We start from the raw sequence: 14,336 nt of genomic DNA on the forward strand, positions 1-14,336 counted from the left end.
TAGTGGTTCAGGGCTCTCCAGTTCTTCTGTGAAATGGGTAAACTGCCCCAACAATGAGAGCTGGAGGAGATTGAGGGACAGCAATCTCCTCTGTGGGTAATGAAGTCTTAGCATGTTCTTTACATCCATTTTCATTATTTCCTCGGCTAAGGCAGTCAATCAAGCACAATCTGTGCATGGGGGCAGGAGAGACATTGGAGATCTAATGGACCCCTAATGTCTCCATAAGAGAACCTGCAACAGCTCAGGCGATCACATAGGAGCTTATTAGCCCCCTTGTGATAGCAATAAGGTGTAGTTTCTGTCTGCTTTGTTCCTCATGCTATCAGCATGAATCACATCTGACAAGTTTTCCTGACACCAAGAGAAAAAAGGTGACAGGGGAGGCACCTCCAGCTGATTGACATCTTAGCTCTGTTCCTGTGTGGAGGGGGGTGTGTCCCTTCCTGGCTTGGTATCAAGAGATCCCCAAATTTTCCACTTCTTAATAAGTGATTAAACAGTACTGACTGGCATATTCAAGGCTTTTGGATATCTTTTTATATCCTTTTCCATCTTTATAAAGTTCCATTACCTTGTTATGCAGGTCTTCTCACAGTTATTTTCTTCTCCCCATGGCTCCTCATGGCTCAGTATCTAGCCTGCTCAGTGCATCCATGTGAGAGTTAAAGCGGAGTTCCACCCTAAAGTGGAACTTCTGCTCATCAGATTCCTCCCCCCCTCCGGTGCCTCAATTGGCAGCTTTCAGGGGGGAGGGGGGTGCAGATACCTGTATAATACAGGTATCTGCACTCACTTCCGGGCATAGCTAGCCGCAGCTAGCTGCAGCTAGCCGCAAATGCCCCCCCCCCCGTTGTGTTGTGGGAAACACACAGTTCCCACAACACAACGGGGACCAGTGTAGACGCGCAGCGCGACTCGCGCATGCACAGTGGGGAACCGGGCAGTGAAGCCGCAGCGCTTCACGTCCCGATTCCCTGACCGAGGATGGCGGCGGGGGCAGCCGAAAGACGAGCAATCGATCGGCTTTGGCTGTCGACATTGCTGGACCCTGGGACAGGTAAGTGTCCATTTATATTTATATTTTTGTTTAAGGTGGAGCTCCGCTTTAACAAACACATTGACTATTTATGCACAGACACCAATTCCAATTTAAAAAGCCTCAGATATGGGGAATTAACCTCTTTAACCTGTGTGTGACACCTTGTGAGTCGGTACCAAAGTCAAACATTCCAGGGTATGTACACTTTTGATCAGGGCCATTTGGGTGATTTCTGTTATCCTTATGATTTAAAAAGGAGCCAAATAACTATGTGATAATAAATTATTTTTAACATCAATGCCAAAATGTCACGATTTCTGCAAGCGGTTGAGCACAACTGTACATTGAAACGCTCCTATTTCTGAACAAAAAATAAAGTATTTGAAATAAAATATGGCAGCCTACTCTTCTATGTTATTAGACACTTAATGCTAAAATAATTACTCTTCTGTGTGTTTATAGTGCAGGAAGTCTATTGCATATTGCAACAAATATCATCACCCCCCCCCAGAAAATCATTTTGCTATTTTATATAAACCGACTTCTTAATATATGCACTGTTCCTTTAAAAAAAATTGTCAGTTGGCTTCTATTTATGCGCACTAACTTTTAGTATAGTGGTTTGAAAATAAGAGTTTATGCAGCAATGGGAATGTGAATAGCACTTGGCTAACTCAGTTTTCTTATAATTATGTATGAGCTGAGAAATGCCTGAGGTTTTTGTAAGTGAATGCGATGGACAACCAGAGGCAGTGCCTAAGGTAGTGTGACCATTGCAGTCAGTCAAAGTGCCTAAGGTATATTACAAAGTTGTACAATTGAGTTGATATTGTAATATGGCAGCACTGCAACACAAGGATATAGATGAACTCCAGGATAAACAAATATTGTCTAAATACAAGAGGCATGTGTATTCTTCTTAAATCTTGGCGTGCTTTGTGTATTTCTTCCAGATCTGTGCAGTAATCCGGTGTGAAACTCTGACTCTGAGCAGAAGCTTCCTGTAATAAAGACCGGTCACTACTGAACTCTTCTTGTGTGGGGTGACTGGACTTGTCTGTAGCCTGTAGTGGGTGGGGCCTTCTGGGTCCCTCCCACAGTTCTGCTCTCTGCACAGGCTATGTACAGCTTGCTTATGCAAATGAGTGCTAACTAAACCCCTGTTTTTAACATAGACTGTTGGACAGGTTAATTTGGTTGGTTAGCAGACCGGTTGGTAAGTTGAGCTTGAAACTTTCTCTGGCTTTGGCTTTCATGCGTTTGCCTATCCATGTGCTCCTTGCTCTGAAGGCCAGTTGTAGATGGGGGCAGGGGCCTTTTCTTTGTTACTGGTGTAAATTTGTACAGGGGACAGGCTGGGCACCTTTGCTGGGTGTCCAGTGTGCCCCCTGTGCCTTTACGGAGGACTGGGCGGCCTGCTTGCCCATTTGCCCCTCATCTATCCATTAGAATGCATGTGATCCCACTGTGGATACACTCATAAATTCAGTACTGTAAGGACTGTAAGCTATACACTGGGTGTCTTGCCGAAGGCCTTGCAGCTTACGCATGCATTTGTAAATGTGTGCTAACGAAACCCCTGTTTTCAACATAAACCGTTGGGACAGGTTAATTCAGTTGGTTAGCAGAATTTTCTCTGGTTTTGTCTTATGTACAGCTAGGGTTGCCACCTGCATGGATTCACCCACATATTATTCAGACAGGAATGTGGCTTAGAACAGGGTCTGACAGGAGGGTAAGAGGACACTATGTGTGCCACATTACTATTTGGAGTGCCCAAAGGTGTCCCAGGTCTGTTACAATCCTGTAGTGTATGCTAAAAAGAAAAATAACTGCTGTGCGCCGCTAAAGTGTTCAGGTTCAGCTTGAAGAAAAAGTGTCAACCCTACAGGTAATTAGATTTACAATGAAATTTGATGCACACAACGTGGATTTATATCCTTTGTGGCTATTAATAAATATATATTTAAAGTTTTTGTGCCTGGAGCTTTAAACACTTCTTTTAAAGCAGTCTAATGTGTTGACTTACAATAACACAAAAGTGCATTCATTCACAAACACAGAATTTGCAGTATTTTAATTAGCATACATTATTTACTCTTTTTAATCCTTTTACTGCCAGGTCCGTACGTTGTACGTGCCTGCAGCCACCTGGAGTGTGTGTATATCTGACCAAGCTGACTGACGACTGTCAGATGGAGTCAATCCAGTGACTTTGCAGCTGCCAGATCACTTCCACACACTCCCAGCAAAGCCCCCACCCCCACCCCGAGCCTGCGTGACCCCCCCACCTCGTATCCCGAGCTTTGCGCTCCTGGGACCGATATGACAGGGAGAAGGGAGGGAACCGAGTGGACATTCATTTGCTCTCCTCCCCTTCTTCTTGGTGACCTGGAAGCAAAGTGTAAAATATTACTTCCCTGTTTCACTTACAGGCTGGGGAAGAATCTAAGGCAGTGCAATCTGCACTGCATTAGATTCATTGGTGGACGGGTGAGACATAATGGGTCTTTTAGAGGGCCTCCCTCCCACTTAGACTACACATGTACAAACCTCAATGCACATGTCGGGGGTTGTTGAAAATGTAGATTGCCTAAGAGCAGTAATTCTAACACCAGAGCTCCAGGGTAACGCTACACTGATGTCCTGTAAGGGCTTTTAACCGGTTCCCCCCTGGCCATGTCACATAATGTTCTCCCAGGCCATGTGGGGCCGTGCAGCAGCGTGATCTGTTATGGGCTGTGTCCACCTGAAACAGCTGATGGCTGATCACTGTACTGTAACCAGTCAGTGTCCCTGATTACCACCACACCCGTTTATATGATGACGCTGTACTGCACTGGTGACAGTATGTAAACAAAAAAACATTTTTCATTTTTTCTTCATTTTCCAAAAATGTATGACAAAAAATGACAACTTCAAAAAAGTCACAACACCTCTTAACTAAATAGGGACTGTCTACTTTCCAAAAAGGTTCATTTGGGGGATATTTGTACTGTCCTCACATTTTTGGGCCTCAAGAAATGAGATAGGTTATCAGTACATCAGGACTGATCAATTTTCAGATATATACCATAGTTTGTGGACTCTATAACTTTCCTATAGACTAAATAATAAACACTGATTTGGGTTATTTTCTCCAAAGAAATGTAGCAGAATACATTTTTACCTAAATTCATGAAGAAAGATTATTTGATAATTTTATAACAGAAACAAAGAAAAATGTGTTTATGTGGGTTTTTTTTCAACATTTTTGGTCTTTTTTAATTTGTTAAGCAAAAAATAAAAAACCCAGTGGCGATTAAATACCACCAAAAAAAGCTCTATTTGTGGGAACAAAATGATAAAAACTATAATTTGGGTACAGTGTTGCATGACCGTGCAATTGTCATTCAAAGTGTGACAGCGCTGAAAACTGAAAATTGGCCTGGGCAGGAAGGGGGTAAAAGTGCCCGGTATTGAAGTAGTTAAAGCATCACCTATGGAAAATATAGAGCACTGAAGTCTGTTGACATTTCACAAGTGCACGCAATTATTAGACATGTTGGGCATCTACCGTATTTTTCAGTGTATAACACACACTTTTGTTCCCTTGATAATAGAGTGCAAACAATGCGTGCGTGTTATACGCCAATGATTTTTTACCGACGGGGGGGGGTCTTGGAACGGGGATCGGGCAGTCCACCCCGGGTGCCACACATGGGCCCTGGGACAGCCCTGCCAGCGTACTTTAAAGTTAAGAATATAAATTACTAAAAAAAAAAAAATTACTGCCAGCCCCTTTTTATAGATCCTTTGTACTATTGTATTGTGTGACTGTCATTGAAAAAAGGTGCCTGTCAATACCTTATTGGCTCAGTTCTTTCCGGCTGCTCTCCTCCTCCTGCTCCTCCTCCCCTGAGTGTAGCCTTAGATTGGAGGAGGAGAGCGGTTACGTGACCGGCCATGAAAGAATGCATCTAATAAGGTATTTAGAGGCATTGGATTACAATGCCAGTGACACAATGTAGGAAGGATCTATGAAAAGGGGCTGGCAGTGATTATTTTTTTTAACTTTAGAGTACGCTGGCAGGGTGGTCCCAGGAGACTGGGGGTCTCCTGGGAATGTAGGGGGCTGTGCAATGTAAGGGGGGCTGTATAATGAAAGGTGTTGTGTACTGTGCAGGTGGAGGGGGCTGTGTAATGTGCAGGGGGGTTGCAGAATGTGAAGGGGGGTCTGTGTAGTGTAAAGGGGTCTGTGTAATGTAAAGGGGAGCTGCATAATGTGCAGGGGGCTGTGTAATGTAAAGAGGTCTGTGTAATGTGCAGAGGGGGGGCTGTGGAATGTGCAGGGGGGATGTTTAATATGCATTAATATTACATTATTTACCTTATAAGTGGTATAAATATTAATAAAAATAAGTTCTGAGCTACTCTTATTTTGCTTCAAAATTCTTTATTTAAAATTTCAGTTTTTTTCCTGAAACTTTCCTCTTAAAGTTAGGGTGCGTGCTATATACCTGTGCGTGTTATACACCGACAAAAACTGTATTTCCTTAACGCAACCTCATCTTTTATATTTTACTAAACAATTGGGTAATTCCTTGTCCTTGTGTCTTCTTTCAGAAAATATATAATAGTTTCAGGTGTTTTATGCAATCTTCAGGCCTACAATGATTTTTAAACATGTATACAAAAACCACAAAAATGGCTCTGGCAGCAAAAAGTTTACGCTTTTTTTTTTATTCTCATAAAAGGGTTTATAGAATACATCTGCTGAATCTACCCTATTCTTGTTATATTTCTTATGACACTATTTTGTATGTATGCAAAGATTACCATACTGTTTTCTTCTCTGAAAAATACAGCTATCTTTTGGCGAGTAAAAATGAAGCCCTTCCAGGTGGAGATGAATTACTTTTTGTTGATAAAAAAAATAAATATTAATTATTATTTTCATGGAAAAAAAATAAAAACATCAATGGGACATTTAAAGGAGCCTTTTGTTTTAAGCTGTAAACAATCAACAAACATTTACAGGTTGTAAATCATTCCCTGTAATTCAAAACACATGCACCAGAAGGTACATCTGCAATGAATATTTGTTCAATGGAACATTCGCCGCTTTCTGAATTTCGGAATTTAACATTTTGATGCAAAAAATAATCATGGGATAAAATAATGTATGCATTTAAAATATATCATGCAGATTTATGAGTTGATGCTAATATGTAAAATAGACATGTGCCTTTCTATTACAATCAATTAACTCTTAGTAGTAAAGATTGTGATTGAAAATTCTGAATGGTTTTTAAGAAATATATTATTTACATAACATATTTACATTTAAATGAATTCCTGCCATGGTCCAATGTGCCCAGGGTGAATTCAAGACAAATGACGACATAGCAAAATTTGGGGCTCATTTAAAAAGCCATACCACTGTTTAGCAAATAAACTCACATTTGTAAAGTGCCAGTGAAAAGCAATAGAACTGAATGATAGTTCTGTAAAAAAAAAAAAAAAAAAGCTGTGAGGAGAACCTGGTGATATGATCTGTCTGAATCATATGATCTGCTGTCCCACAATCACTGACCATTGAGCACAGGGTGGAGCTTGGTCGGCTACACATTGTGGCCCAATTTTGATAAGTGAAATAAGTCCGTGGTGCCCATGAAGACCAGTGATGCATATTAGAGAGCAGACAGCTAGATCCACTGCCCACTAATAATGAGTTCATAAATAGCAATTCCAGCAACTTTCAAACAGCTTTTATCCACAAAAATGAACCAACGGATCAAGGCAATCTGCCACCAAATTTTACTAATGGAACCGTGAAACAACTAAAGCTTTTGGTGGTATATTGGCTTAACCAGTGTAACTGTTCTTGTAATGTGAAGCTAGTCGTAATTGCCACATAATTGCCCAGTGTATGAGCTGCAAAATACTGACAATATACACAGCATTTTTTTCTTAACAATTAAACCAACACTAAAAAGCTGTGCTTTTTACACTAATATGCAACGGTACCCCAGTAGGGGCTGCTGAGTGTTGTAGTCTGTCACCCTGCCCAGCCAGGCACATAGTTCTCATTCACCCTCAGGCAGAAAAAGTCCTTGAACTTACACCCCCGGTATATACAACTCCAGTCTTTAACTCCAGAACATCGCTTGCTTGCAGACTATCTCTCCTCAACACCTCCAGCACAACACTTACTTGCACTTCCCAGACCAGCTAGCACAGATTTTTAGGCCTGACACTGGCTCAGCCAAGCCTAAGGTGAATGCCCTTTGCAGGCAGGGACCGTAAGCCCCTTTAGTGTAGCAAAAAAATGGTAGTCCTTAGTGCTAGCTGTCCATGTGGCTACTGCTCCCAATACCACATCTTCAGCCCTCATGGCTGCAGCTGCCTCTCTCCACTGCCCACGACACCCCAGTCCACTCCTCTGGCTCTACACCCATCTCAGACTGCACTCTCCCAGTCCTCTCAGGCAATGCCTCCCAGATTTTATGACTGTGTGACACTCACCAGCCCTGTTGGCTGCGACCTATTGTTCCTCTCCTGGAGACTTTGCCTGGCAGTGCTCTCCCGCTGTCCTCTCTTGCTCCCGTGCCACCTGTCCAGGACACCTCCGTGTGTCGTGACAAGGGTCCTGGCTGCACTCAAGCCCCAGGCCCAAGGTCACCCCCCCCAGACTGGGGAGCTCCCTCCAAGGTCCCGACAGCCTAATACTCCATCTCCAGCTTACACCCGAACAACTCCTCCCTAGCTGGGCTGACCCTAGGTATTTAGGCTAGGCTTGACAGCCAAGCCTAGAAATGTACCTACTCTCACAAAAAACATACATTATCCTTCTAGCAAACTAGAGGATGCTACACTTGGCATAGCACATTTAGTGACAAGCTTGGGACTTTCAACCAGAGCAATCAGCCCCCATGGTTTCACTACCTTGCTCCTGAAAAACATCTTTCAAGTTTGGTTTTTATTATTAAGGAAGCACAATTAAAATAACATATTACAAGATCTAAAAATCCAGGAAAGTGGCTACAATTCAAACAAAAGATGTTGTATTGATTGGCATAGCTTCCAGATGCGTGAAAGTCTATTGAGAACCTCTAAGGTTGAATCAAGTAAGTGGTATAGTCTAGAAATATAATTTAAGGAGATGTACATCTTGTTTTTTAGATTTCAGAAGGAGGTAGAGAACTGAGAAAGCATTCTGGAATACAAGATGTTTGAACAGCAACAGGTTGGGGCACGGAGAGATTAAGGGTAGTGGTATGCTCCCCCTGTGGCATAATATAATAAGAGGTCCATAATATCAGAATGAAATCAGTTAAGAGGTAGTTAAATTATACAGACGAAGGGCTCAGTGAACTTAAGGAGGAAAGATTATCATACATAGTAGGTCAGAAAGTCTTCAAATTTCTGTGAATTCTGTGTCTGTTGCATTGTGGTCAGCTTCTACAAGTTGTTCCATGTGCAAGTAAATCTAGCCACTCAACCAAAGTAGGCACCTGGGAATTTTTTCAGTGCCTAGGAACTTCTTGTCACTGAACGAGGAGCATTACTTTAGGAGAATTAACAATATTTTCTCAGTAGACATAATGATGGCATTAAAATCAGTTGTGACAAGAGCCAGTCATTTGTTTTCTTTGGCAAAAAGTTTCCGAGTGAGAAGGGAGGATTGATTTAAGTCTGGAGGGCAGAACCACCTGGATAATTGTTTTAAATTGATTTCTTGAAGTTTAACTTATAGCTTGTGTGTATGCGTGAAAGCCTTGTCCCATTCTGTTTAGCTAATGGATAATCCTAGTTCTGTTTGCCTTTTATTTGCATAGGCTGGAAGATGCCTTAAATGTAGGTGTGGGGGAACTGAGGTCACACACAAATCCTCCAAATACTCATCAATGATCTATGGACACCAGAGCATGAGTGTAGAAAATCTTGAGCTTAGTGTAAGCCATCTATAGGCTTTTAATGTGTGGATGCAGGGGTTGAAGCCCATCAAAAGGAAGCAAGAGCACGTCATTAGAAATGACGTGTGGTAACTGTGGCCAGAAAGTTCTCCTCCACCTCAGACAAAAGAAGAATGAAAGCCAACTGGAACTGCCAGATTATCAAGTAGAGGAGTTAAAAGGCTTGGTATGGAGGAGTAAGAGAAAGTGTAGTAGCTCCTAACAGTGTTAAAAGTGGGTCAGGTCCAAATGACATGACACAGGGGGACCCAGATAACTGCTTTAAAATGAATGGGGAGCTTTAGGAGTGGTTTGGTGCATTTCTGCTGGAAAAACACTCCAAGAAACTCTACAAAAACAAAACATATTTCTGCTCCTAGATGCTGAAGCTCAAAAAACGCTAATAGCCTAAAGTAGTGTGCATAGACACATAGGCTAACACTATTTCGCTTCTAGGATCAGAAAAAAATGCTAACAACAGCTTCTAGGAGCTTAAAAAAATACCAGTGTGCATGGAGCCTTATAGTAGTACAGTTCAAAAGCCAGAAAACGTATTCCTCTTTGCTCCTTCTTCCTGATCAATGATTTTTAAATGAGTCTAGGTCTATAAGGCTCGGTTCACATATATGCGGTTTGCTCCACATCAGATTCACAAGACATGTGAAATAACATTGATTTCCATTGAAGTTGTTCACATATATGCGGTGCATCCGCTGTGTGAATTTAAAAAGAGTCCTGTACATTTTCTGAGCACTGCAGTGTGGTTCAGTTGCGATTTCCAGGCTTATTGAGTTCTATGGGAATGCTTCTGAATCGCAGGTGTTCAGTTGTGTTCAGGATTCTGTTCAGGATTTCAGTATGGATTGCTCTCCTACTGCAGGAGTTGATACCCTTTATCTATTATGAATTGGCCAGCACTGAAAATGCAGCAAAATCTGGTCCTGAGCCTTGCAAATTTGCATCAAAAAGGCACCTGAACCGCTGAACAAATGCTTTTTTTATTTGCAGTGAAAACAGATATACTATTTGCACCGCACATGTGTGAACCTAACCTTAGAGCTTCGGATAAAGTTGGAGGCAGTTGATAAAAGAAGGATATGGGTATTTGAACTGAATTAGTTTGGAATTAATGTAAATACTTTGGAAGAATGTCCATTTTATTTGCACTGATGCATCCAAGCCAGAGCAGCAGGGAGGGATGTCGCTTTTTAGGATCTGATTTAGTCTTTGCCAGAAAATGGAGATAATTTAATAAATACAATAGGTGCAGGTCTGTTCAATCTTGAATAAAAACCTAAATTTACAGGAGGAAGACATGCATGTGGATTTTAACTGAACCTCCATTTAACACCCCCTTTCACAAAGCATAGCTAGAAGGGAGACACCATTTTTTTTATTATCATTATTTCAGCAGTCCAGCTTTCTGTATCAACTTCCTTCTCACTGATTTATGGATAAACATCATTACACTGCTGGGGAACCTAACTGCACACCCCTCTTCATATAAGTTGCCTAAACACATCTTCAGCTACTAGAGCCTGTGCCTGGTTCTGGTTGGCTGTGTATCACTCTTTTTGGAATGTGCCAGCATCCCATGAGAACACAATTTAAAGATATAATTCTGGCAGTTATGTTACAAGCATTTAAAATTTTAGATTTTTTTTTAAATAACTGAACAAAACGTTTTTTTTCCTTTTTAAATATTTCGACTGAAGTTCCACTTTAATCCATGATGACATTAAAGAGTTCACCTTTCATCAATTTAGAGTAGTCAGTAGTATTGTTGAACTGGTTGCTAAGGATAACTGTGCTGTTTTTTCCCTTTAGATATGACCTTAAATGAATGATACTTACGTGCTGTCATCCTTAGTAAATGAATGACTTCACTTTTATTCTTGATTAAAAAATATAGCAGGCTAAAAAGCATTGTGGAACCAAGACTTGTACTAGAGAGGTCTTTAAACGGAGAAAAAAAAAAATCATGTCAACGGCGAGGAATCTGTCAAGTACCTATGTCACATTCCATCAACTTTATATACAGGATAAAGGAGGTGGGTGCATATGTCACTCCATTTGATGGCCCTGATAAAAGTTATTAATCCAAACACTCTCAGTAATCTGCTTTTGCATTATAATTCTCATAAAAGACAAGAGCCACTGTATAACTCAAAGGAAATGTGGCATTTATAATGCATCCTTTGATAGTCTGGTAATTGCACGCATCTACGCACGACATAAATCTGTTCTGTAATATTCTTACTCTGCACTGTCTTTCTGGTGATCGGGTTAATTCCGTGCAATATAACTTACAGGAACTTATCCTATTAAACAGGGTGACTTTTGGGGAAAGGGCATTTTATAAGCCCAGGTGATTATGATGAATAGACATCTGTAGAAGATACACCTTTACAAACCACCTGGCATATTAAATGACTGTTTGTTAAAAGGCTTTTCATGCCTGTCACGTATTCTGCCACACAGAAGAGTATGCATTGGGATAGATAGTTTATTAAATAAACAAAAAGTGCATATTTCCCACACCATACTTTCATCTGGTTTGTCCAGATTTTTTATGGTTATACAGTGCATTCATAAAGTATTCAGACCCCCTTCATTTTTTCAACTTTGTTATGTTGCAGCCTTATACTACAGTTGTTCAAATTCATTTTTTTCTCATTTATCTACACTTAGTACCCCATAATGACAAATTGAAAACAGAATTGATTAAAAAGACAAACTGAAATATCACATGTACTTAAGTATTCAGACCCCTTATTCAGTACTTTGTTGAAGCACCTTTGGCAGCAATTACAACCTCGAGTCTTTTTGGGTATGACGCGACAAGCTTGGCACACGTGGATTGGGAGATTTTCTGAATTTCTTATTTTCACGTCCACTCAAGCTCAGTCAGGCTGGATGGGGTAAGTCGGTGTACAGCCATTTTCAGGTCTCTCCACAGATGTTCAGTAGGGGTCAAGTCAGTCCATTAGGGCGGGTGTCTTGATACAGATTTGAGAGATTGGAGCGGCAATCTTTTGCCTAGGGGTCAAGTCAGGGCTCTGGCTGGGCCACTCTAGGACATTTACACAGTTGTCCCTAAGCCACTCTTGTGTTTTCCTGGCTGTTTGCCTGGGATCATTGTCATGTTGGAAGGTGAACCTTTGGCCCAGCATGAGGTCCTGAGCATTGTGGAACAAGTTTTCATTGAGGATATCTGTGTACTTGCTTCATTCAGCTTTCCCTTTACCCTGACCAGTCTCCTAGTCTCTGCTGCTGAAAAACACCCCATAGCATGATGCTGCCACCACCATGCTTTGCTGTTGGGATGTTATTGGGCAGGTGATGAGCGGTGCCTGGTTTCCTCCAGACATAACATTTAGAATTGAGGCCAAACAGTTCAATCTATGTTTCATCAGACCAGAGAATCTTATTCTTTACAGTCTGAGAGTCCTTCAGGTGCTTTTTTGCAAACTCCAAGTGGGCTTTCATGTGTTTTGCATTGAGGAGAGGCTTCCGTCTAGCCACTAAAGCCCAGATCGGTGGAGGGCTGCAGTAATGGTTGTCCTTCTGGAACTTTGTCCTATGTCCATACAGGATCCTGGAGATCAGTCAGTGTGACCATCGGGTTCTTAGTCACCTTCACTCTTCTTTCATTATGGAGGCCACTGTGCTCTTGGGAGCCTTCAGTGCAGCAGATTTTTGTTTTGTAGCCCTCCGCAGATCTGTGTCTTGCAATAACCCTGTCTCTGAGCTCTGCAGGCAGTTTCTTTGACCTCATGGCTTTTGATCTCATACAGTATGCATTGTCAGCTGCAATGCTTTTTATAGAGCGCTTTGTGGTTTTCCAATTCATGTTCCACAAGTTTATGTAATTTACCAAAGATTGACTCCAATCAAGGTGTAGAAACATCTAAGCAATGATCAAGAGAAATGGGAGGCACCCAAGATAAATTTCAAGTGTTGTTGCAAAGAGTCTGAATACTTATGCCAATGTGATATTTTAGTTTTTCCTTTTCCATACATTTGCAAACATTTCTAAAATTCTGTTTTCACGTTGTCATTATGGGGTACTGAGTGTAGATTAATGAAACAAATTAATTTAAACAACTGTAGTAAAAGGCTGCAACATAACAACATTGAAAAAAGTGAATACTTTATGAATGCACTGTATATTGATTGCTAGATAGGGGTCTTATATACATGGCAGTGATCCATACTGATATTTCAGGTAACAGAAGTGAAAACCAATGCTTGACTGTTTTTTTGTATCTGAAACAAGAATTTGCATTGCAACATTTTCAAGCCACTGTTAGCAACAGCTTCTCTTACTGAAATGAGTAAACAGCTTTTAGAAGGGCAATTATAGTCTAAGGCCCACACATTTTAGGATAAAGGTAAACTCTGTTGCTAAGCGGTGCCTGGTGCTTGATTTTCTCCTATTTGCTTGTAACCCTAATAACTTTTTCCAAGCACCTCAAACACTCTACTTTTTCCACCTGGATTTGTTCCTACTGCTTTTAAAACATGTGAGAAATTAATCTCTCTCCTCCCCTATTCCAGATTTGGATTAAGTTCCTAATGTGTGTATTTCCACAGCAAAAAGTATGATTTTGTGAATATCATAAGAGTTTGTTTCTGATTTCAAGTTCATGTTTTCCTTAGTAGAAGTGAGTCACGTTAGTGGTCTGGAGTTGTGTCCTGCCTGCTGTGGGTTCTGCGAGCCACTGGGAGCTGGTTGGACTGGCTGCCATACACATGGGCCAAATGTCAGTCAGTTTTTATTGAACCAGCCGATATTGCATGACATTCGGCCTGTGTGTATTAGGCTTTAGAGTGCTTTCACTTTAACGCCATCAGTTTCATCTTGAAAATTGATTGATTGAAAGATTCTAAAAAAATCCATGTTCATTTCTGTTCGGTTTACATCAGTATATATTGCATCTGTTTTTCACATGTCCATTTTCTTAGGGTATTGCAGAGGATAGTCACAGGTGGACAAAAATATAAACAAAAAACATTTTTTTGCCTAAAATTTGATGTAAATAGAACAGATGTACACGGACAACATTCATTTATGTCCACAAAAATGGAAAAGGATGGAAGCCTTTTTATCATTTTAAAAAATATATGCAAATTATGTGTTTGTGAGTACTGAGCTGCAATAGGTTGTGTCTTTTATATCTGCCAGGAGTTCTGCTTTAACGTATTGACATATGTCTGTCACTGAACCTTGTCAGAGTCTGTCTTTACCAGTCCTTTTACGCAAATGTAAAGAAGGTCCATCTTCCTGTTATGTGGCATGAGCAGACTGTTATGGACCTAGGAAGTGGCAAATCACAAGATTTTGCTCTCAAGTT

Source organism: Aquarana catesbeiana, linkage group LG01 (assembly GCF_042186555.1).
Source record: "Aquarana catesbeiana isolate 2022-GZ linkage group LG01, ASM4218655v1, whole genome shotgun sequence".
Classification (NCBI taxonomy): domain Eukaryota; kingdom Metazoa; phylum Chordata; class Amphibia; order Anura; family Ranidae; genus Aquarana; species Aquarana catesbeiana.